This window comes from Atractosteus spatula, chromosome 24, assembly GCF_055471065.1.
Source record: "Atractosteus spatula isolate fAtrSpa1 chromosome 24, fAtrSpa1.hap1, whole genome shotgun sequence".
Classification (NCBI taxonomy): Eukaryota; Metazoa; Chordata; class Actinopteri; order Semionotiformes; family Lepisosteidae; genus Atractosteus; species Atractosteus spatula.
Window position 1 is genome coordinate 6,421,252 of NC_142729.1, and position 22,943 is coordinate 6,444,194.

General features: G+C 41.6%; 1 pseudogene; it reads right to left on the minus strand.

Annotated features, from left to right (window-relative positions):
* Window positions 1–6,539: 6,539 nt before the first annotated feature.
* On the minus strand, window positions 6,540–22,272 carry LOC148815832 (immunoglobulin kappa light chain-like; annotated as a pseudogene).
* Window positions 22,273–22,943: the final 671 nt, after the last annotated feature.

A 22,943-nucleotide genomic window follows, 5' to 3' on the forward strand; every position in this document is an offset into this window, starting at 1 on the left:
CTCTGAAGGCACCAGTTCTGTAGGGTTTGGGCATTTACTGTGACAATTATTAATTGTAGCAGTAAATCACAAAGTTGATTCTTTTGATGGCTTTAGAATCCAACCATGCGACATAACTCAAACAACGCACACACACAGGTACTAATACACGAGGATACATTTATTAATACATAAAATATGCATATAAAACTAACAGATCTTATCGAGAGGGTTATCAGAATACAAAAGATATATATTCATTCAGTTACGAAGAGTTACACATCAAGAGGACATACGTTCAGTATATCATTCATTTAGACCGTTTCGTAAATGAACTTGGTTATAACTTCTACATTAGATACTCAAAACAAGTACATAACTCTTAGGAATTAAATTGATATCAACTGGTTTGGATAACAATTGAATTCTCGAGCAGTAATGCAGTGAAGTTGAATACTCATCCAATCTCTGGGGATTCAGATCTCCTGCAGGCACAAAGAATCAGCTGCAGGCTTGTTGCTGTCCAATCCGCGCTCTCTGGCTCCGTGCCAGGCTGTGCTGTGCGGCTTGCGACGGTGCGCTGCTGATGCTCACTGACCGGCTAGTTAGTGTTGGCTTTAACTAGCACAGTTTGTGCACAGGAGAAAAGATGACTGTGGGTCCCAGCAAGTCAGGAAGAGGACCGGTTCGTTCCTGATGAAGACTAGTTCTGAATAGTGATTCAGCTGTCCACAGTTCCGACCTGTTCACGAGGCCTGCTGCTGGTGCTAACCTCGGGTGGATCCTCTGGTTATTCTCTGGCAACCTCCGCTCTAGACTCTTAGAACAAAGGAAAGTTCTGGGACTCGGACACACTGGCCATCCCGTGGTTGTCCGGGCTGAGTCTCAGGATGGTCAGGAGGCGCGCTGCGAGAATGTCCTGCCCTTGGGAGCCTTCTGCTCCCTTTCGTCCTGCCCTGGAATTCTCCTTTGAATTCCCTTTAGAAAAGTCCACTGAATCTTCTGAATCTTACTGAATCTCCCAGGCTCTCTGTGTTGCCTGTTTTTACCTGAAGGAACTTCAGCTCGTTGATTGGCTGAAAGTTCCATGGGCATCAGAGTCCCACGTGGGTTACTCGGCCCTACCAGTCCCTGATTGGTTGATCAAGGTGAGATATGAGTCACTTACTCCTGACACCTAGGAATGCAGTCCAGATGTCCATCTGGCACTCCCTAGACAGATAGGCGCCAATGGATGACCATTGATCATGATAGCCAGGCTTAGCTAAGTGCATCCCCCTTTGGGAGCTGCCCTAGGAAACCTTATCAAAAGAAAACATCTTAAATCAGCCTGCATGAATAGTTTCTCTGTGACTGCACCACAGAGATGAACAGAGAAATGGGGCCTAATTTGGGAAAGCTCAGAAACACTTAATTCTGCCTTATTAATAAGCCTCGCTGCTACAATGACCAGAATCGGTCTTGAGATATTTTTAACTTGATTTACAGTATTTGAGAGGTATGTCTTGACACCGATACTACGTAAGTACTGCTCACGTACTGTATATGTTTCTAGGTTTATATTATGCATTTCATACGGTCAAATTACTTTTGAGCAACTGATAAGAAGCGCGAAACGGTATGCCCAGGGCGTTTTAGTTTCGTTTTGTGCGGCGACTGCTTTAACTATATCGCCGTGGATTGATTAGAGATATCAAGTACATACAAGTCATTTTTTAAAAGTTGTAGTTTGTTTTGTAAAAATGTTACGAGAACATCATCTGTCAACAATTACACAGGTTCTGTTTCCATATTGCGGATTTTGGTTACGTAATATTATTTTCTAATTTCACATTGTGAATATATGATTTGGGCAAACAGAGCCGCAAAGAAGTACATTATGGGTTGTTGGGTTTTTTTTGCAGTTTTATCTAGAACAAGCAATGCTTAAACCTTTGTCTGATTCTTGTGAAACTATCCACACGACAGTTACCTACAGTAGGAGTTGACTTCAGTGATGTCACTGATGGGATGTTTCTAAAAATCCATCCTCTGTAAAACGTCTTCTCTAGTTGTCCTGCATATGTATTCGCTAATGAAGCTGTGTGTTCTGAGCCTGGATCTCTACATTTCTGTATGAACCAGCTTAGAGGGATAAAGACAGCTTGTGTTTAAATTGAGTGTAAGGTAATTTATCCTTCTAAAGTCATGGTTAGCATTTATTATTGTACTGTGCTGTAAACTTGTTCTGTGCCTAGTCACATTATTTTATAGCGTTTTTATAGCGTTATCAAATCTGGTGGCGCTGTGTGTTAGTTTCCTGACTCCCATGTCACATGGTCTGTGATTGAATCCCATGGAACTACTGTACAGTATCACTTTATTTTTTAACAAACATTTCTTTGAAAAAATGAAACGTTTCCCTTGGTCAGAGATTAAATAAAACCTCACTCGCACCAAACAAATTTATATTTCTAAATATCACAACATGATCAAATTTAAGTCTTTTTAATAACAATGAATAGTCACCTATGCGTTACAAAATAAACATTTATATTGATTTGAATCGCGTTTTGATTTAAATCATAAACGCGTGTTTAAATATATGTGTTTAAAGGCGATATACTGTATAAAAGCGCTGATTCTTATAGAGTGTGTTCCGCCAGGGATTCAAAAAATTTATTTTTTTTAATCGCGTATCTAAGGAAAATTGCAGTATAACTTTGTTAATGCACAAACAGTGGCATGTTACATTATAATTTGGATGTCTCCCCTTGCCAGAAAGCTCTAAATTGCATTTTGAGTGCGTTTTTTGACTTTTTCTAAATTGCAACCCATAAATAAAGCTGATAAAGCTTAGACTAACTGTATTCTAAACTGTATTACAACGTAAATTGCAAAAATGCACTTGGAATCTGTCCAAGCCCTCCTACGAAAATTATTTAAACTGCGACACTGATCATTCACCTCTAAATAAACTTTATTTTATATAGCGTTTTAGGCGAATAGATAATTAGATTGCTCATAAACCTAATCGCTTTTTCTACATAAACACAGCGTGATTGCTCTCTGAAAATGCTTTTCCTTTATATTTAGGCTCAGATTTCAACTATAGATCGCATTATTATAAACTTTCTTGGAAAAATGTATTTTATGTAAACCATGTTTACTATTAATTCATTTAGGGCTAAAATACGTTCATTGTCTTCCAATCGAGTCGAGTTGACATTAGAAGCTTGCCACTCCCGGACTGTTACACCAACGCATTAGCATGTTAAAGCAATTTCATTGAGGAGCCCAGCTACTAGTTAACACTGTACTTCCTACTTTGAAAATACCTGTGAAACCAGTTTAATTCGTCACAGCCAGCACTCCTGCAGAGAGGGGGTTGTACTCGTAAAGTAGAAGCAGGCGAGATTTCCAGCGAAAGACACCTCCCCCCCCTCAAAAACTCAGTAAGCAGTAATGCTTTATGTTGAAAATTGAGGTGGATTTTGTTTATGATAAAGAGGATAAACTGGGATGGGAGGAGGGTTTGGTTTTGCATCAGGGGCGGGATTATGATAATTGGAGGAATTTGCGAGAGTATAATGGTTTGATATATTTGATTTTGTATTGTGGTCGTTATCTATGTTTTTGGTTGGTATTATGTTTATATGGTTGTTTTTGTTGGTTGGTTGTTATTATGGTTATTAATAATACGATCTATAGTTGAAATCTGAGCCTAAATAAAAAGAAAAAGCAAGTGATTAGGTTTATGAGCAATCTAATTACTTATTCGTTTAAAACGCTATATAAAATAAAGTTTATTATTAATTTGCTGGACAGAGCGGTGAACATTATTATGCATAAGACAAAGATAACGATCCTAAACAGTTTAGAAATCTGTGTACACTGTAAGGTTTTTACTTCTTAAACTTTTAAAATACACGTTTCGAATAGAAAGAAATCCTTTTCCTGGTACAGTCGCATGAAGAAAGAGGCGAAACAGCCCTACACAGCCCTGTCGCAGTACATGAATATAATCATATCGTTATTAAATTCTTTAGATACGCGATTCCATATTATATTAGCAGAAAAGCTTAAACTACCACTTTTTCACACGCTATTTCACATGTTAGTTAAATTTAATTTATTTATATATTATATATTTATATCTCTGACCAAGGGAAACGTCTCATTTTTTCAAAGAAATGTTTGTTCACAACGGCGACTGTCAGAAGATAGGACACAGCGGCTCAGGCACCCGCTGAATGGAAAAGGGGCACTTTAATGTTCTGTATGGCTAATACTAAAGCCAATACTAATATTCAATACTTTAATATCCTTTTCTGTATGTTTAACAATAGTGGGTACTGGCCTAATTCGCCCCTGCTCCCGTTGTTAGGTGTTAATGTGTTGTTAAGTGTGAATTTGTAGCTGTTTCCCTGGGGTCTGGCGTTTTTTCTGGAAAACCATAACTGGTCTTGTCCAGATTGACTGTCGGCGCCCAGGTCTGACAGTGCTGCTCCAGCAGTGCCAGGTTCTGGCGCAGCCTCTGTTCTGTGGGCGACAGCGGGACCAGGTCGTCTGCACAGAGCAGGAACTCGATTTCCATAATTAATGCAGATCAGTAAATCAAGGGACAAAACAATTATTGCGCCCGAGTCCTCAATGGGCTTTGACGTGCTAATGCGTTGGTTTAACAGTCCGGGTGTGGCAAGCCTCTAATGTCTCCCGACTTTGAAAACCAAGTAATAACTTAACTATATGTGCAAACGTTTCATATGTTGCTGTTGTGAATGCCTGTGGAGTGTATCTTATTTGCCACGCGCTCTTTCCCTCAATTCAATTCAATTCAAGGTGTTTTATTAGCATGGCAGATGGGTTCAATCAGTGTTGGGTATTTATTTTGCTTTGAGGTGATCACTTTTAAAGGTGATATATAAATTTTTGACTAAAATAAATTGATATCTTTGTCTTCTAAGCTCTCTGTGTACAGTGGAGCCTCCTGTCCAGCCAGCACATGTCCACAGACATTCACAACAGCGACATATCATAAAACGTTTGCACATACAGTGTGCAAAAATGCACTTTATTTACTAAAAATAAGACAGAGATACTGTATCAATTTATGTTGCATTAGCCTGATTATGATTAAAAAAACACATATAATTAAACACGCGTTTGCGATTTAAATCAAAACACGATTTAAATCAATATAAATGTTTATATTGTATCGCATACTGTCCAGCCTCCATTTCTTTATAAAAATTTACTCTATTACACACACACACAATAGAAGCAGGAAGCAGAAGCAGGGACCGTTGTCAGAAGGGAAGAAGGTGACTATTCATTGTTATCAAAAATGACTTAGAATCGATCATGTTGCGATATTTTGAAATATAAAAGTCAATTGATTGTCCATAATATCGCTATTCTATTTTTCGAAAAAATGTTTGTTAAAAGAAACGTCCAGCACCAGCTGGATTTGAACACACAACCTACAAGTTGTTAATCAGGCACGTAGACCAGTAGGCTACAAGACAACTCGCATGAACAGGGAGGCGAAACAGCCCTACACAGCCCTGTCGCAGTACATGAATATAATCATATCGTTATTAAATTCTTTAGATACGCGATTCCGTATTATATTAGAAAAGCTTAAAACTACCACTTTTTCACACGCTATTTCACATGCTAGTTAAATACTTCGATGCTTGAAATGTTTAGGGAGAAATGGAATACCGGTGTGTATTTTTCCTTTAAAGTACCGATTCCTGGAATCTGACTGGCTGACACCCTTCTGAAGTGATTCCATAAAATCTGGTATACGGAAAAGAAAGCATTGATAAAAAAAGCCTGGATTCTCATGTATCTCATACAAGTATCTTTTAATACAGTCTTTGCTGTGCTCTTGAGGATCCTTGTGATGTTTTGAGCTCTAGTTGAATGATAAGTGTCGCATTTTAAATCATTTTCGTAGTTAGAAATTATGAAACGCCCTGTTAAAAGCAATGGAGTTTTTATGCTCGTTGAAGTAAAACAAAATGCCTGACAAAGTATGGCTTGGACAGATTCCAAGTGCTTGTACAAATGTGCTAAAGAAATTATACTTTGAGTATACAGCTTGTCCAAAGTCATTCATTATTAATACTATTAGTAATATCTTCGGTAAAGGCTTTGATGCATAAATATTTCTGATAAAGGTAGGTTGTGTACTTTTGTCCAGCTGAGCAATCTTGCTTTCATAAAATATATACACAATTCAATATTATATTCCCTTTTAATCAAATTCTAAAAGTATGCCTGTTGACTCCGGTATCTCTTTAGTTAAAGACTTTGATGCTTAAAATGTTTAGGGAGAAATTAAAAAACACACATGGACAGCAGGTGATGGAGGAGCACACTCCTTCTAAGACACTGCGAACAGAAAACATGCCTGAGTACTAAGTGGCCCAACAAGGATACTGTAACGCAACGGGGGCTCCGGCGGGCGCCCTTGCCGCATCAGGTGGGCCCCACACCATCCGGGGCTCGAACCCGGGACTTCCGCGTCTCTCTGCAGCGACCTAGCCCCGTGAGCTAAAGAGAGATCTGGGCTACTCTGTGCACTCAGATTTATTCTGTATCTTTGTGACAGTAGCCTGGGACCCTTGGCTGGCCTCGCAGGTCACGGAGTGCAGCAATTTCCAGTCGGCCTCGAACAGCGTCAGGGTGCTGCTCCAGCTCTAGGTACCGTCGCTCTCCAGGAACCCGGGGGTCTTGGTGACGTCGCTGCTCCTGGAGCTGCCGTCGACCTTCCACTGCAGGCTCCAGTCGGACGGGAAGCCCTTGTTGGCCAGACACAGCAGCTTGACGTTTTTCGAGGCTACATCCGTGCTCGCGGATGACAGGATAGACAGAGACGGCTGAGCGTTACCTGGAAGAAACATGACAAATGAGATCAGACAACTGACCAACTGTAGGAACTTCTCACACGGACCAACAGGGCCAGAACAAGAATCTAAAGTGCCACATAAACGGAGGAAATAGACGCCATATACAGTATAGCATAATTTATGAAGTTTTATGTTTTACACGAATTTCCAATCATTAAAAACGACTTTGGTATTTTTTGGACAAGACTCCTTTTCACTGGCTAGAATTAAATGCAGCTAAAAACAATAATTATATTATATTTTGCAGTTGTCTGAAAATGCTGTACCTACATGTTTTAACCATACTGTAACGCAACGGGGGCTCAGGCGGGCGCCCTTGCCGCATCAGGTCGGCCCCACACCGTCCGGGGCTCGAACCCGGGACTTCCGCGTCTCTCTGCAGCGACCTAGCCCTGTGAGCTAAAGAGAGATCTCCCCACAGCCCACTAGCTGTAGTCCTGCTATCACAGGGAAGGGCGGTGACGTCACCTGCTCTGGTACGCCGGCTCTTACACAGTACCTGTCGGCCGTAAGCGTTACACTCTCCCCCGCTTAAATCGCCGTCCCCGGCGAAGGGCCATCCCATCCCACTCTGACACCAATGTAACGCAACGGGGGCTCAGGCGGGCGCCCTTGCCGCATCAGGTCGGCCCCACACCGTCCGGGGCTCGAACCCGGGACTTCCGCGTCTCTCTGCAGCGACCTAGCCCCGTGAGCTAAAGAGAGATCTCCCCACAGCCCAGTAGCTGTAGTCCTGCTATCACAGGGAAGGGCGGTGACGTCACCTGCTCTGGTACGCCGGCTCTTACACAGTACCTGTCGGCCGTATGCGTTACAATACTATACTGTATAAGCGCTACGAACTAAAAGGCTGAATCCCGGTGAGAGAAGAGAAGCCGCAAGTCCCTGCTGTTCTCTCGCCAACTCGGGTGCACAATAGCGGTGCGTCAGAAATACAGAACACAAGTAACTTCGAGTAATTTCATCTGGAGAAAGTAAAAACCCCAACAGACTTATATCAGTTTTCAAATATTCATCAGCTGTGAAATAAAACAATTACGAAGCTTTTTGATAAATGAATGAAATGTTTTCATAGTTTAAGATGCAAAATTTCGTCGTACTCTCTGTGTTTTGTTTCTGTTGAGAGCTCAATACACAGTTACTATACACTGATAGCAGCTCGGAAGATATAATTATAAACCCAAGAGCAGAGACTAGCGACAGATAAAACCATCTAATTAAAAATATCCAATCAAATCTTAAACAACCCTTTTTCGCTTAGTCCCATGTTGTAATAGAATTGTCAACGATAAAGAGACAATTAAGAGACTCTAATCTGATTTAAATTTAAAATAAACAGATTGGAGTTGAGGTTCTGTTAGCAGCCGCAGTGAGCTGGAGCGGAGGCGCAACACTGTCCTCAGGGCGCTCCTGTCAGCAGCTCATCTCCGAAACAGATCCGAGTCAGCGGCTGCACTGGCGACACTTGGACCGACGGGGTCTGAACCCAACAGACTGTCTCTCGGGCGTCAGACCACAGGGTGGAGAAATATTCCGCTGTGCGCATTTAACAAAAGATTCTATCTCTAATAGCTGGTGCACGTTTCATTTCACATCCTAGCCTGCTTTAAATAGATAAGATTCATACAGTAGTTTAAAGCAAACACGGTAATAAATTATCTCACAAGACTCGGGAGAGATGAAACCTGTAAGGCACCCCGCACTGCAGTCCTCGTTGCACTGCCGACACCAAACAAGCTGACTCCCCGTTCCTGAATTTCACTGCTTTAAATGTCATTCTTTGTACATCAAGACCGTTTTAAAAAATCCTACTGTAAATTGAGCTCCGAAGTTTGAATTTATGTTCTAAAATCCGTCTGCATTAACTTTTGTAAGCCCTTGACGCAGCATTGCCTGTTCTGTAGCCCCTAAATGTACTGCTGAACTAGAAATCCGTATACCAATACATACAGATTCCCCGTTTGTATGAGAAAATAACATTTATTTTTCAGAAAAACTGAGAAACAGTTGTGAAAAGACGGAGAACTTCCAACGCTCGGTCTGGTGCCGCCGCCGAAAGTGTACCACAGTGCTTGAACCTGATTCAGTGCTCGTAGAAAAAAACCTGACCAGAGGAGCATCTACTGCGTTTCTACGGGTTTATATCTTCATTTATCTCGCCTGGAAACCCAATGATCGTGACGTTTAAACTATATTATATCCAGATCGTGGAAGGTGTTAAGTACAGGACATTAATAATCTCAACATAAAATATAATCATAAAAGCGCCCGTGTTTCTCTGAGAGCCGCGCAGTCCTGCAGGGTTTGTCTGCGCGGAGAGCCCGGCGAGGCTGCGCTGTACTTACTGCCCACACTCAGTCTGGTCTCGCCGCCGAAAGTCCACCACAGTGACTGACTCTGATAGAGCGGCTGTACAAAAACTGCCAGCGCGCCTGGAGCTGCCCGCGGCGCTCACGCTGGACAAGCTACCTCCCCGAGCTCTCTGCCCGTTGAACTCGGTTGTTGCGGTTCTCTTTTTAGTGAATGGAATTAATATTTCTATACGCATTCAAAATATTCCCAGCCATCCATATTCTGGTTTATCCTTATAGAGTCGTGATCTGGAGTCTAGAGTTTAGAGGCGCCTGGTAACCTAGACATCATGCAGGAAGATACTGGGACACGTAGAAAATCCAAGCGTACACAGAAGAACATGCAAACTTCGGTCTGGATTCAAACTCGGGACACAAACAGCTGCGAATTCTAAACACTTTTAAATAATAAAACAATAGTAGGACTCTTAGTTATAGTCTGATGTTCCTCTACAAACTAAAAAAATCAAAGTCATAAAACAATAAGTGTATTTAGAAAGCTATCCTCTAACCTGTAAGGAATGCATGGTAGATACTTTATTGATCCCGTGAGGGAAATTGCAGTGCAATAGCAGCTTAACACAATCAAACAGCACAGTGTAACAAAATGATACACTAATACAATACATGCAATACAATCAGTACAGTCAGTGAGAAGTGCACTAAGAAGGGTTACTCACAGTCCAGAATATACAAAGAACTAACCAGAACAGTACACAAAAAGTTGTATTGGACAATATAAATATAAATGTATAGCACAAGTCCCTGGCATATACTGCACAAAAAAACGTTGTAAACAGGAAAGCCAGATGTAGCAGAGAGTTTACTGTTTAGTCCAAAACCAGGTCAATGTCATTGTTGCCCTGTGTTGTACAGTCTTATGGCAGAAGGAAAGAATGACCTCCTGTACCACTCCCTGTCGCACCGCGGGTGGATCAGCCTATTGCTGAACGTGCTCTTCATTTCCACAAGCATGTCATAGACAGGATGGGAGAAGTTGTCCATGATGGCCTCTAGTTTCCATTCTCCTCTCAGCCACTACCTCCAGGGGGTCCAGGCCAGACCCAATGACTGAGCTTGCTCTTCTGATGAGCTTGTTTAGCCTGTTAGCATCCCCTGCTCTAATCCCAGAGCCCCAGCATACCACCATGTAGAAATTGGCGCTCGCCACAACCGACTGATAAAACTGATAAATGTAGAATCTTACTACATATGTTAAAGGACCTGAGCCTCCTCAAGAAGTAAAGTCGGCTCTGACCCTTCTTGTAGATGGCCTCAGTGTTCTTAGACCATTTCAGTTTATCGTCGATGTGCACCCTCAGGTACTTGTATGAGTCCACCATCTCCACACCACTCTCATGGATGTAGACAGTAGTTTGGACCCTTTTTCTCCCGAAATCTATCACCATCCAGTATTGCAAACGGATAAGACAGAATGGATCATCTTCAATGTCATCAATTAAACTCTTTCCAAAGTCATAAAGATTGGTGCAATTACTTCACATCATTATTCTTACTGGAGCATGTTTTGTTCCTCTGGTTAAAAAAAACACACGCAAACACGCAAAATGGCTGCCGTCGCATCATCCAGGTGGATGCTACACATTGGTGGTGGTGGAGGGGAGTCCCCATTACCTGTAAAGTGCTTTGAGTGGAGTGTCCAGAAAAGCGCTATAGAAGTGTAAGCAATTATTATTATTATTAAACACAATTAACCACACAGCATGCAAATATGGTATTTTTAAGTAAAATCACACTGGAGTGACAGTCAGAGAGCAGCTGTATGTTGACAGCCACAGAACAACTGTACACTGACTTTCACAGAACATTTGTACAATCACAGAACAGAGGAATGAGAATCGCTGAACACCAAAACCATCCAGCCAGATGGTACTTACTAGTTCACCCTTTCTTCCCCACAAAGACTTGAACTGAAAGTCTTTTAATTTTCCCTGTACTGTCTAGAATACTGCCTGCCATTCTACAGACAGTACATTAAAACATTGCCTGCTATGCTGCACTGACAGCATATCAAAACAAAGAATGCTATTACTACACTGGCAGAATGTTCTATTCCAGTGTCTTTCATCCGCCTAGTGGTGTGATGTTAAATGACAGAGCCAATCTCCTGTAAGGGGCAACCTGTCCCTCTAAGACTAGTCATTTAATATAGAGAGAGGAGGTTAATAAAGTTTAAAAAAGGATGAATATCATTTATTATTTTCTGTCATATTTTCTCACATTTTAAAACCCAAAACAGCAGTGATTGGATTCTGTAATCACAGCAGATGTAAGGATGCAGTACTCTGCCCAAAAAGCCCTTTAAATCTGTTTCAGAGCTGCTGTAAAGGGATCTGTGCATTTGCACTCATCTCCAAAATCATGGGCACAATTGATAAAAAGAGCAAAAAATGCAGCATAGAATAAACTACATAAAATATACATTTTATATTAAAAAATATGAACTGCTACATACTGCTTTTCTAATCCAAATGCTCAGAGAAAGGGATTCCTGTTAATAAATGAATGATGCTGCATGGGACAGACCACACTAGGGCTCTTTAACAGGTCCACACCAACTGGTACATCCCCACACGGACTTATTGTGCACACTGTACTCTCATGCAAGAGTATGGTTGGTATGAGTCCTCATGGGGGGGGAAGTCTAGGACTTGAGGCACCTGCTATCTTATCAGGGGAGCCCCCAGATTTGTTTTTCTTCACTCCGTCAGGAAGATAACCTAAGTGGAGATCCCTGAGCCCTTCACCCATGGTATCCCAAGATCAGTGATCTATCACCACCACCAAGTTACACCACCCTCAGCAGCACCACACATCTGTAAGAGCACCCTGGCCTCTATCATGATGCTTCTGCTAATAAAGCAAGGCTGTGCTCTCGTGAGGCTTGCTCTCCAAACCACCTTTCTCTTGCAAAGGCTTGCCACTTCCTGCATCCCTAGCCCATTGCTAGCTGCTTGGAGCATCAGGACATGAACAGCCACCTCCCACTTACAGTGGACGTGTGATTGAGGTACTTTCTCTGATGAGTCAAACCTGTCTGCACACCCTCAGGAGTATAGGAATTACATGTGTAGTGTGCTCTCACGAGGCACCAGTTCTGTAGGGTTTGGGCATTTACTGGGACAATTATTAATTGTAGCAGTAAGTCACAAAATGATTCTTTTAATGGCTTTAGAATCCAACCACACGATATAACTCAAACAACGCACACACACAGATACTAATACACGAGGATACATTTACTAATACATAGAATATGCATATAAACCTAACAGATCTTATCGTGAGGGTTATCAGAATACAAGAGATATATATTCAGTCAGTTACGAAGAGTTACACATATTAAGAGGACATACGTTCGGTATATCATTCATTTAGACCGTTTCGTAAATGAACTTGGTTATAACTTCTACATTAGATACTCAAAACAAGTACATAACTCTTAGGAATCAATTGATATCAACTGGTTGGGATAACAATTGAATTCTCGAGCTGTAATGCATTGAAGTTGAATACTCATCCAATCTCTGGGGATTCAGATCTCCTGCAGGCTCTCTGGCTCCGTGCCAGGCTGTGCTGTGCAGCTTGCGACGGTGTGCTGCTGATGCTCACTGACCGGCTAGTTAGTGTTGGCTTTAACTAGCAAAGTTTGTGCACAGGAGAAAAGATGACTGTGGGTCCCAGCAGGTCAGGAAGAAGACCGGTTCGTTCCTGATGAAGCGCTAGTTCTGAATAGTGATTCAGCTGTCCACAGTTCTGACCTGTTCATGAGGCTTGCTGCTGATGCTAACCTCGGGTGGATCCTCTGGTTACTCTCTGGCAACCTCTGCTCTAGACTCTTAGAACAGAGGAAAGTTCTGGCACTCAGACACACTGGCCGTTCCGTGGTTGTCCTGGCTGAGTCTCAGGATGGTCAGGAGCCACACTGCGAGAATGTCCTGCCCTTGGGAGCCTCTCTGCTCCTGGACCGTCCTGGCCTGGAATTGTCTCGCACCCCTGGAATTATCCTTTGAATTCTCCTTAGAATTTCCGAAAAGTCCTACAAAATAGTCTTGGAGCTCTGTGTTGCCTGTTTTTACCTGGAGGAACTTCAGCTCATTCATTGGCTGAAAGTTCCATGGGCATCAGAGTCCCACGTGGGTTACTTGGCCCTACCAGTCCCTGATTGGTTGATCAAGGTGAGATATGAGTCACTTACTCCTGACACTTAGGAATGCAGTCCAGATGTCCATCTAGCACTCCCTAGACAGATAGGTGCCAATGGATGACCATTGATCATGATAGCCAGGCTTATCAAAAGAAACCTTAAATCAGCCTGCATGAATAGTTTCTCTGTGGCTGCACCACAGAGATGAAGAAAGAGATGGGGCCTCATTTGGGAAAGCACAGCAACACTTAATTCTGTCTTATTAACAAGCATTGCTGCTACAATGCCATGAAGTTTCAGATATTTTTGATGCAGTTTGTTCTGTTTTGTAGCAAACAGGTCATGTAATCTAACAATTTAGCAGCAGTCCTACCCCCATTTGTACTATACGTCTTTACTGCTCTCGCACAGAAACTAAAAACACACCTGCATACACACTCTAAACAGAACATGTTCCCTTGAACTGGTAATACAAAAGACTGACAGATGCACGGATGTATCCACTGTGAGAACAGTTGATCATAGAGGTAATATCAAACAAAGGGGGATTTGTTGTAGTAAACCTGGAAATAGAATCGTCTTTATTTAAACTATAGATTCCTGAATATTACCCACTTCAGTGTTATCTGTTATCTAACCAACCCCTTCATGGGGCAGTAGCAGTATTAACCTTTTCTTGGTTGTTCACTTTTGTCTGGAATCTCCCTACTTGTCTTCATTACCTTACCGGCAGTCCAACACAGCAGCTGCCAAGTCTAGCAGAGACTACACCCCACTACCAGCAGAGGCCACTGCTCACTCATCTCATTCACTCAGACATGACGGGTAGCCGAGAGACCTTGCAGTTTGAGAGCCCTGTTTTGTCAGAGCGCCTCTGGAAACTCAGGCTGTCATTATATCTCGCAGTCAGATTGCAGCATGCTTAGCCTGATATCTTTCCAAACACCATTCATACTTACTCAGCTACCAGCATCCTGCTGGTAACACTTCTGCAGTTCTCAGCTAACACAGAGCCTGCTCACTCACAGATCCCACGCGCTGCAGTCCTTTTCTCTTACATATTGATGCAATTGAAGGATCAGTGAGTACTCAGCTCTTCTTGTGCTTCATGGAGGAGGAAAGCCACACACACCAGGTAGAGAAGGTTGGCATCGAGGACACAGCACTCCAGTGCTCCCAGTGTTCTCACAGCACCAGCTTGGATGAAGGGCCTCCAAAGCACCAGTCACAGGCCACCAGGATGCCTTCATAGCTCCTCACTTCCTCGTGCAAAAGGTCTGATGCCAGCCCCTGAGCCTCCCCTTGCACACCCACCCTTAGCTGCATGGTCTTCTCCTCCTTCAACCAGCAAGGCAGGTGAGCGACCAGCTCGGAGCTCAAGTTCATTATGAACGCCTCCCATGGATCTGTCCCCTGTGTAGTGCCCAGCCCCTCAGCATCTCCCAGTTTTACAAAACACTACCATAGGTTACATTTAAGTGTATATAATGTATATACTATAAAATGTAAGCCTTATGCACTTATATGTGAAGTGTAAAGTGAAGCCTCTACAAGTTTATTGAGCAATGATCCTGACTTATATGGAGCATCAACTGCGATTCAAGGGAAGAAGGGGGTACACTTTGGACTATACTCTCCAGGCTTTTTTAACCTTGTGTTTTTTTGGTGCTGGTTCATGATTTTGTCCTGGTAGCTAGTCACTTACATACTGTGATGTTCACAAACGAGCTGCAGTCATTGCATTCCCACATACATCTGACAGTTGTGATATAACAGAGTCAAAATAACCAAGCAGCATCATTGTGTCATTTGTTGTCTTCCTCAACTTGCAATATCCTGATTAACCGAGATGTTCCATCTCCAAGAGATTTAACACATTGGCTATTGATTATCATTGATCCATGGGCACAGGACAGAGACATAGAGAGAGTTATGTTCTTCTGGAGAACTATCATAGTCACTTCTGAAAAGACCTTGATATGTTTTTTTTAATGTAGTACATACTTTAAAATGGAGTGATATACATTATATATATACATATATTCTATTTAAGTGTCCTGTTTTGGGAACCCCCAGTTTTTAAAGTCATGAGGTCCTAGTCCTCTTTAATATCGTCAGAATACATTTTTCCCATTGTTATTTTAAAAGTATCATGTAGCGAAAGTATAAGCACAGGTGAAAGATCTTTTTGCTGACTGTTGAGTGCGGTTTATGTAAAAGATATTTTCAACTTTGTTCCCTGCTCTTCTCTTGGATGTAACACGGACACCAAAGGACTCAAAGGTTCAGAGGACTCAAAGTTCAGAGGAGTCAAAGGACTCAAACTGAATCAGGGTTCAGTTGAAGTGCTGTAAAAAGCTTAATTAGAAACTGTTAGCGAAGAACTGACATGTTTATGAACAAGACTTGATCTGTGGTTCTGTTCTGGGATGCTGGTACAAGTATAACTGCTTGATTTGTCCTCCAACCTCTCCCTCTCGGATGTCCCCATGCCGATTTCATCCTTGCAGGTCCGATATAAGACAAAAGGAACAGCAGGTGTTAGAAATATTTCTAGTTTAAATTATCCATAGTCACTGAAATCAAGTACTTATTAATGTTACTTTTCAGTGTGGCTTCTGTCTGTTTTTCATGTAAGTTTCAGAAAGCACCTATTGCCATTGGGATTTAGCTGTGTCCCCACTTTAATCTGCTAGAGAAATTAACAGCAGCAAGCCTGTGAACTTCAGCACATGCTTATGGTAACCTTACTTTCCTTAACTCTGTGCCACCTTTATTCCTGGACAATCTCTCAGGCAACAACCAGAAGGTAAGTCCTTGCAGCATGATCTCCAATTATATTAAACGCATTGGCACGGCCTGTATAGCACAAAGATTCTGTATGGAATACAAAACAAGTGAAAGTTAAAATGCAATATCTCAATTATTTCAATACCTCAAAAATATTACAGTTCCCTGTTTATTTTGCAGAAACCAGGAGCCTGTACTGTACCTCCAGGTAAGGAACTTTTATTCCATTAAATCAGCTAGAAGACATTAAAAGGTGAAAAGAAAACAACGTAATATAGAGAGTTAAAGGTTTGTAGATTACATAGTTTTCAAACGTGAGTGTAAATGTGCCCAATCAGTGAATCAAGAAATTTACATGATGGTTCTGTGAGCTCTGACCTTCTCACATTGCAGTGGAGGAGAAGAGGAGACCAGGATACAAGGAGAGAGGATTCTACCTCACTGGACTCAGTACTGCAGGACTCTCCAGATGATGTGCTGTGCAGACCACTTGTCTGTCTGAACTGAGAACAAGTCTAAAACATGAAGGATCTTAGAAAGGTCTCACACATTCCAGTGAGAGAGGAGAGGACAGAGCTCTTCAGCAGTGCTGCTCAGTGTCTCTAGGGTCTTGTACCGATAATATACAGTATATCAGGTGGGTAGAGAAGAAGAAGGCTCCATGGCTGAAACGCTGTGTTTTCTTTCTTCTCTTTTCAGCATGGAATAAACCTATTACTTGTTCTATATACAGTATATGTCTGGCAGTGTATGTTGGCTGTACTGATACACTGCAGTGAGACAGGACACGACAGAGCTTACAGCAGTGCTGCTCACGGTCTACAGTGTTTTGTATTGATCAGATTTGAGTCTGACAGGGCATGCTGGCTCTAGAGGATGTTGTCAGCTACAGTATCTAATCAGGACATTAGCTACAGGTATTTAAAGAGTAAGAGCCGTGGAAGCTCAGATGGCAAGGGCATCTAGCTTCTGAACGGAAGGTCTTGGTAGGTCCCAGGTCTAGTCCCAGGTAGGGGCTAGAGATGTAGCTTGCTCTAATTCCTTCCAGACAGTGCCCAGGTCCACTCAGCATGCTTTCCAAATGAGTACCGGGGGATTATCCTTCTGGGGGTAATAGGACGGCCGGAGCGTGATGTACCCACATCTACTGCAAATCTCCTCTGAAAAAGACTAATAAGTGATTCTGCTCCTTTAACCAGTCTGTGAAGGAATTAACCATGTTGCCATTTCGTGAAATGATTAATATCAAATCTGGTTCATTTTTTAACAGCTGCCCATATTGTTTAAAATACGAATTTAGGTGTTGCACAACATAAATGCAGCTAATCTTGATTTAGATGTTCTCCAATGTCTTTTTAAACACTTCCTGGTATTCTCAATATGAGCTTCAGGACTGAGGTTTTAAACCAGTATTTATTGTCTTCACCCTCAGCACCTGCAGTAGGTCCCAGCTGCAGCAGTGCAGTTGCTGTGCAGTCCTGCTGAGGGAGGTTTTTGTACGGATGTGGAACTCTGTGTGAACACGTAGGTACTATCAAGCTCATGGTAACTCTGACAGTAATAATCTCCTGCATCTTCACCCTGGACTTCTGTGATGGTCAAAGTGAAGTCTGTCCCTAAACCAGTTCCATTGAAACGTTCTGGGACCCCTCGTTCACAGATTTGTGCAAGATTGATCAGGATTTTTGGAGGTTCTCCAGTGTTTTGTTTGAACCAGGTTAAGAGGATGTTATTTTTCACTGCAGGACTGATTTTACAGCTCATGGTGACTGTCTGTCCTGGGAGAACAGGTTTCACAGCTGGAGTCTGAGTCACAGTAACCTGTCCAGTGGTCTCTGAAAACAGAAGACAAGGCAATGTAAAAAATAATTTGAATGTTCTTTTCTTTCTCAAATTAATTTTCAGTGTCACTTGCTTTTTTATATCATGACAACAATCTATATTTATAACAATGAAAAAAAAACACTTTTAAGGCAAGGCAAGGTTATGGGAAGTTTTATGGTCCTACCCTGAGCACAGATGAGTGTCCAGATGAAGATGGTGATGAAAGTCATTGTTGCTGTGGGATCTATTGCCATGAAGGGCAGCTCTCAATCATGAAGTGTTAAACTCACAGGGCTATAAACACTCCCAGAGCACTGAAGCATGTGCTGCCAAAGCAAAATGTGTCTTCTATGCAAATGATCTTCCTGGGTTCAAAAATACAGCCAGTCAGTGCTGGAAACACAGCCTTGGTGCTGTGTGTTGTGACAGAGCAAGATGAGCAGTTTAGCATGAACACTCCCAGGACTAGACAGAGAGCAGCTTTATAAGAGGCACAATCAGTTGAGCCATTTTCCCACCACAGCTGTAGAGACTCATTATAACACTCTACACAGAGTGTAGAAACTCTTAAAACTGATGTTTACCCTAAACCCTTGATGAGTCAGACTCTCTACCTCCTCCTGTGTAAGTGTCTAATGAACAATAGATTTACATACAGTGCCAGACACTGGGAAAAGTGAAAAATGTAAAAAAAGCAACGCCCCTTAAACCAACACAATTAACTGTCAGACTGCAGAGTTGATGATTAGCGCTTGGGACCAATCATAGAGAAAAACCTACAATGAGGCAAAGGGTTGTGACGCCATTTATAAAAATGTCTAGCATAGACTTATCCTTTATTATACTCAACATAGCTGAAATGGAGAGGAGTGTGTAGAGTCTAAGCAGAAATTAGCTCTGTATATTCAGATACAGCAGGATTACTAAGTGAATTGATATTATCTCTCTTAGGATGTTGTAGGTATAAAATACAGGTCAAGCATTCAATTAAAATTCAATCTAAATTCTCCATAAACAGAAATTACAAAATGTCTGTAATATGAGATGTTTCTTAAATGTTCAAAGAATAGAAATTAAGTCAAAGCCCTTAATTAAGTGTTAAATTAAGTGCTGGTCTTGAGAGTCAGACACTAAATACACCTGACATTTCTGATATTAGGAGGGATATTTTCAAACTCATGGGGGCTGTGCTCTTTAGTGGCACCAAGGTTTTTTTCTGAAAATAAATAAAACTACCATAATTATTTAAGAAAAGTATATTGTATTTTGTGATTTGATTTTTATATCTCAATGTATATTCTTACAATAAGAATGATCTGCTCTCTGGCTCACATCTTTTTTTGGTGCAAAGCTGCCATCTGTGGGATCATGAATGAACACCAGTGTCAGAATCCGCACTAAAATACTACTGAATTACACTGTTCCCAAAACAAGAACAATTAGAAATAAACATACTGTAATCATTATTATTCTAATTATTATTATTGTAGTGGCAAGGCTTATTAAAATACAGGAATTAAGTTTGCTGCTCCCTTGCCAGTCCCTTTCTCCTTCATCTCAGTGGTGCTTGATACAGAGAGGCCATTCCATTTGGTTCACAATTAAGGTGTTTTTCTAGCTGATAGAGTGTCCTGATAAGGAACAACTTCCAAAGCTGAGACACATCAGCCACCCTAATAAATGGTCATCTCTGGCGCCTTACGGTCTGGGAGATTCCAAGGGAGAGTCTTATCCCAAGGTTTACAACCCTAAGGTCAGAGGGCATTGTTACTCATCCTCAGCCAATCAGGAACTGGTAGGGCAAGTTAACCCCACGTGGGTCTCGAATGCCCATGAAACTTTCAACCAATGAACGACCGTAGTTCCTCCAGGTAAAACAGGCAGCACAGAGTTCCTCAGGGTGCCTCCTGGACATTTCTCAGACTCGGCTCCTCCTAAAAATTCTCCGACTCAGCTCGGACCACTACGTAATGGCCAGTGTGTCCGAGTGCAGGACTTAACTTTGTTCTAAGAGTCAAGGACGGAGGTTGCCAGCGCGTAACCTAAGGATCCACCCAAGGTTAGCATCAGCAGCAAACCTCGTGAACCCACCGCGAACGCTCACCTGATCAACAAGTGAACTACGGTCGGAACTGTCGACAGCTGAATATCAGTATTCAGGACTAGCTCTTCATCAGGAACAAACCGATCTTCTTCTTGTCTAAAGAGTGTGACCTGCTTGGACCCGCAGTCACTTTTCTCATGTGAACAAACTCTACTAGTTTCAGCCAACACTAACTAGCCGGTCTTCAGAGAGCATCAGCAGTGCGTCACAGCAGAAATCTCTCCCTCCTTCTCCCACGTCGCACACCGAAACAGCACTGCTTGGCACTGGGCCAGAGAGCGCCGATTGGACACAGCAACAAGCCTGCCACTGCTTCTTTGTGTCCACGGGAGATCTGAATCCACACAGATTGGATGAGTATTCAACATTCTGCATTATCACTTGAGAATTCAATTGTTACCTCAACACCAGTTGATATCAATTTAATTCAATTTAATACATTAATGAGTGATGTATTTGTATCTAGTGTAGAAGTTGTAATCCAAGTTAATTCATGAAACGGTCTAAATGAATGATATACTGAATGTATGTCCCTCTTGGTTTGTAACTCTTCATGATTTAATATATACCCTTACGATAAGATCTGTTATGTTTATATGCACATTTTATGTATTAATAAATGTATTCTCGTGTATTAGTATCCGTGTCCGTTGCTTGAGTTATCCCGCAAGGTTGGTCTTCTAACAGCCATCAAAGAATCATTTTGTGACTTACTGCTACAATTAATAATTGTCCCATTAAATGCACTAAACACCTTCATTTATTGGTGCCTTGTGAGAGGATGCCTACATTATCATTATTATTTGAAAAACAAACTCATTGTGTAACAGGGAGCACATACTGGGCTTCCATATTTATTGAATTTGCTCTTCACACAGCATTGAGCACTAATATTATTGTGGAAGGTGTATGAATTCTGGTATTAGAGATTGGCTATTTTATAAAGGATATTGGTCCAGTCTGTGAGTATGTCTTGTGATGCAGCAGAAAGTGCATCTTTGTCTGTGCTTCTCTATGTTTCAGGTCCTCTCTGTGCAGCAAACTCTGTCAATGTTGCCTGGTTTCTGTGGCCAGGTTGTGGTTAGTTACAGTAGCCTGTTTCTCCTTGCTGTTTTACTGTTCTGGGCTTACATTAGAAAGTTTTTGAACATGAATACATTTTCAGAAATACATTAGCTTAAGTCTCAGATTTCTGTAGGTTGTATTCATTTTCAGAAATAGTTAAATGATAAGTGTTTTTAATTCAATGTATCCTTTTCACTGTCTCACAGTATGATTAATAATCTTTGAGCATCAACCATATTCTATCAAAACAGAATACATTGGTCATAACAACTCTTTATCCTCTATAAAGTAGTTGAAGTCATTTTTGATTAAGTTATTTTATATGCTTGTAATAGAAGCTCATTTTTAATAGCTCATAATAGAAACTGTTTTTGTGTGCAGCTCAGCTCCTCCACAGGCTGTGTTTCTTTGCCTTCACCCTCCACACCTGCAGTAGGTCCCAGCTGCAGCAGTGCAGTCTCTGTACAGTCCTGCTGAGGGAGGTTTTTATATTGGTGTGTAACACAGTGTGAACACCCATTTACTGTTGGGGTAGTGTACACTCTGACAGTAATAATCTGCTGCATCTTCAGCTTGGACTCCTGTGATGGTCAGAGTGAAGTCAGTCCCAGATCCACTGCCACTGAAACGAGCTGGGATCCCAGTCTGAAGGTTAGTTGCACCATAAATCAGGAGTTTAGGGGCTTCTCCAGCTGTCTGCTGATACCAGTTGAGGTCGATGTTACGATACACCACAGGACTGGTCACACAAGTGATAGTGACTCTCTCTCCTGTCTGAGCAGGTTGCACTGGAGTCTGAGTCACAGTGATCTGTCCAATGGATTCTGCAAATGACAAAATTTAAATTAATATTATTTCAAATAAATAAGACATTTTTCATATTTTATACCAAACACTTAATTTACCCCACAGTAACAGAAAGAATAATAATAAAATTCACAAATCTGTTCATATGATGAACCTTTTTAAAAACATATAAGAGACATTAAAAAACACAAAATGAATTTTTACATTGATACCTTGAGCACAGATGAGGAGTGTCCAGGTAAAGATGGTGATGAAAGTCATTGTTGCTGTGGGTTCTGTTGCCATGAAGGGCAGCTCTCAGACATGAAGTGTTAAACTCACAGGGCTATAAACACTCCCAGAGCACTGAAGTGTGTGCTGCCAATGCAAAGTGTCTCTTCTATGCAAATAGTTCAGGTGCAACATTTCCTTCTTTTATTCCAACAGGGACGTTATTTGAACTCATCACAATCAATTACGCTGTAGCTTTCAATCAAGACACTTAAAATTACATCAACATCTTTTCTACATTTTATGGTAATTATACCATAAGTGGTGGAAGGAGACATGGCTATAAGGAGAGAAACCGATGTCAACAGTCACAGTCAGTCACAGCACTTTCAGGTCAAAGGTTATACACCAGGAGTCACAGCCCTAGGGGAGATACAACAATTCAAGACACAGAGCTCACAAGATTATATACCTGCCCAAGACACAAAGCATTTAAACACAGAGCTCACCGACTTGCTGCTGAGAAACTGAACCAGTAAGGAAAAGATCAGAGGATGTGCCAAGCTGCCTCAGGAATTTTACTGGTTGGTAACATCTGTGCCATTTCTGGTGCTACCAATTCTAGCGGCCTCATCCCACAGCTCAGGGTTGAACAATGTTTTTTTCCCCCTCTGTAAAGACCTTTGAAAAGTCATTTTTAAAAGCACTATTTAAAATAATGTTATGTACAATTATATATATATATA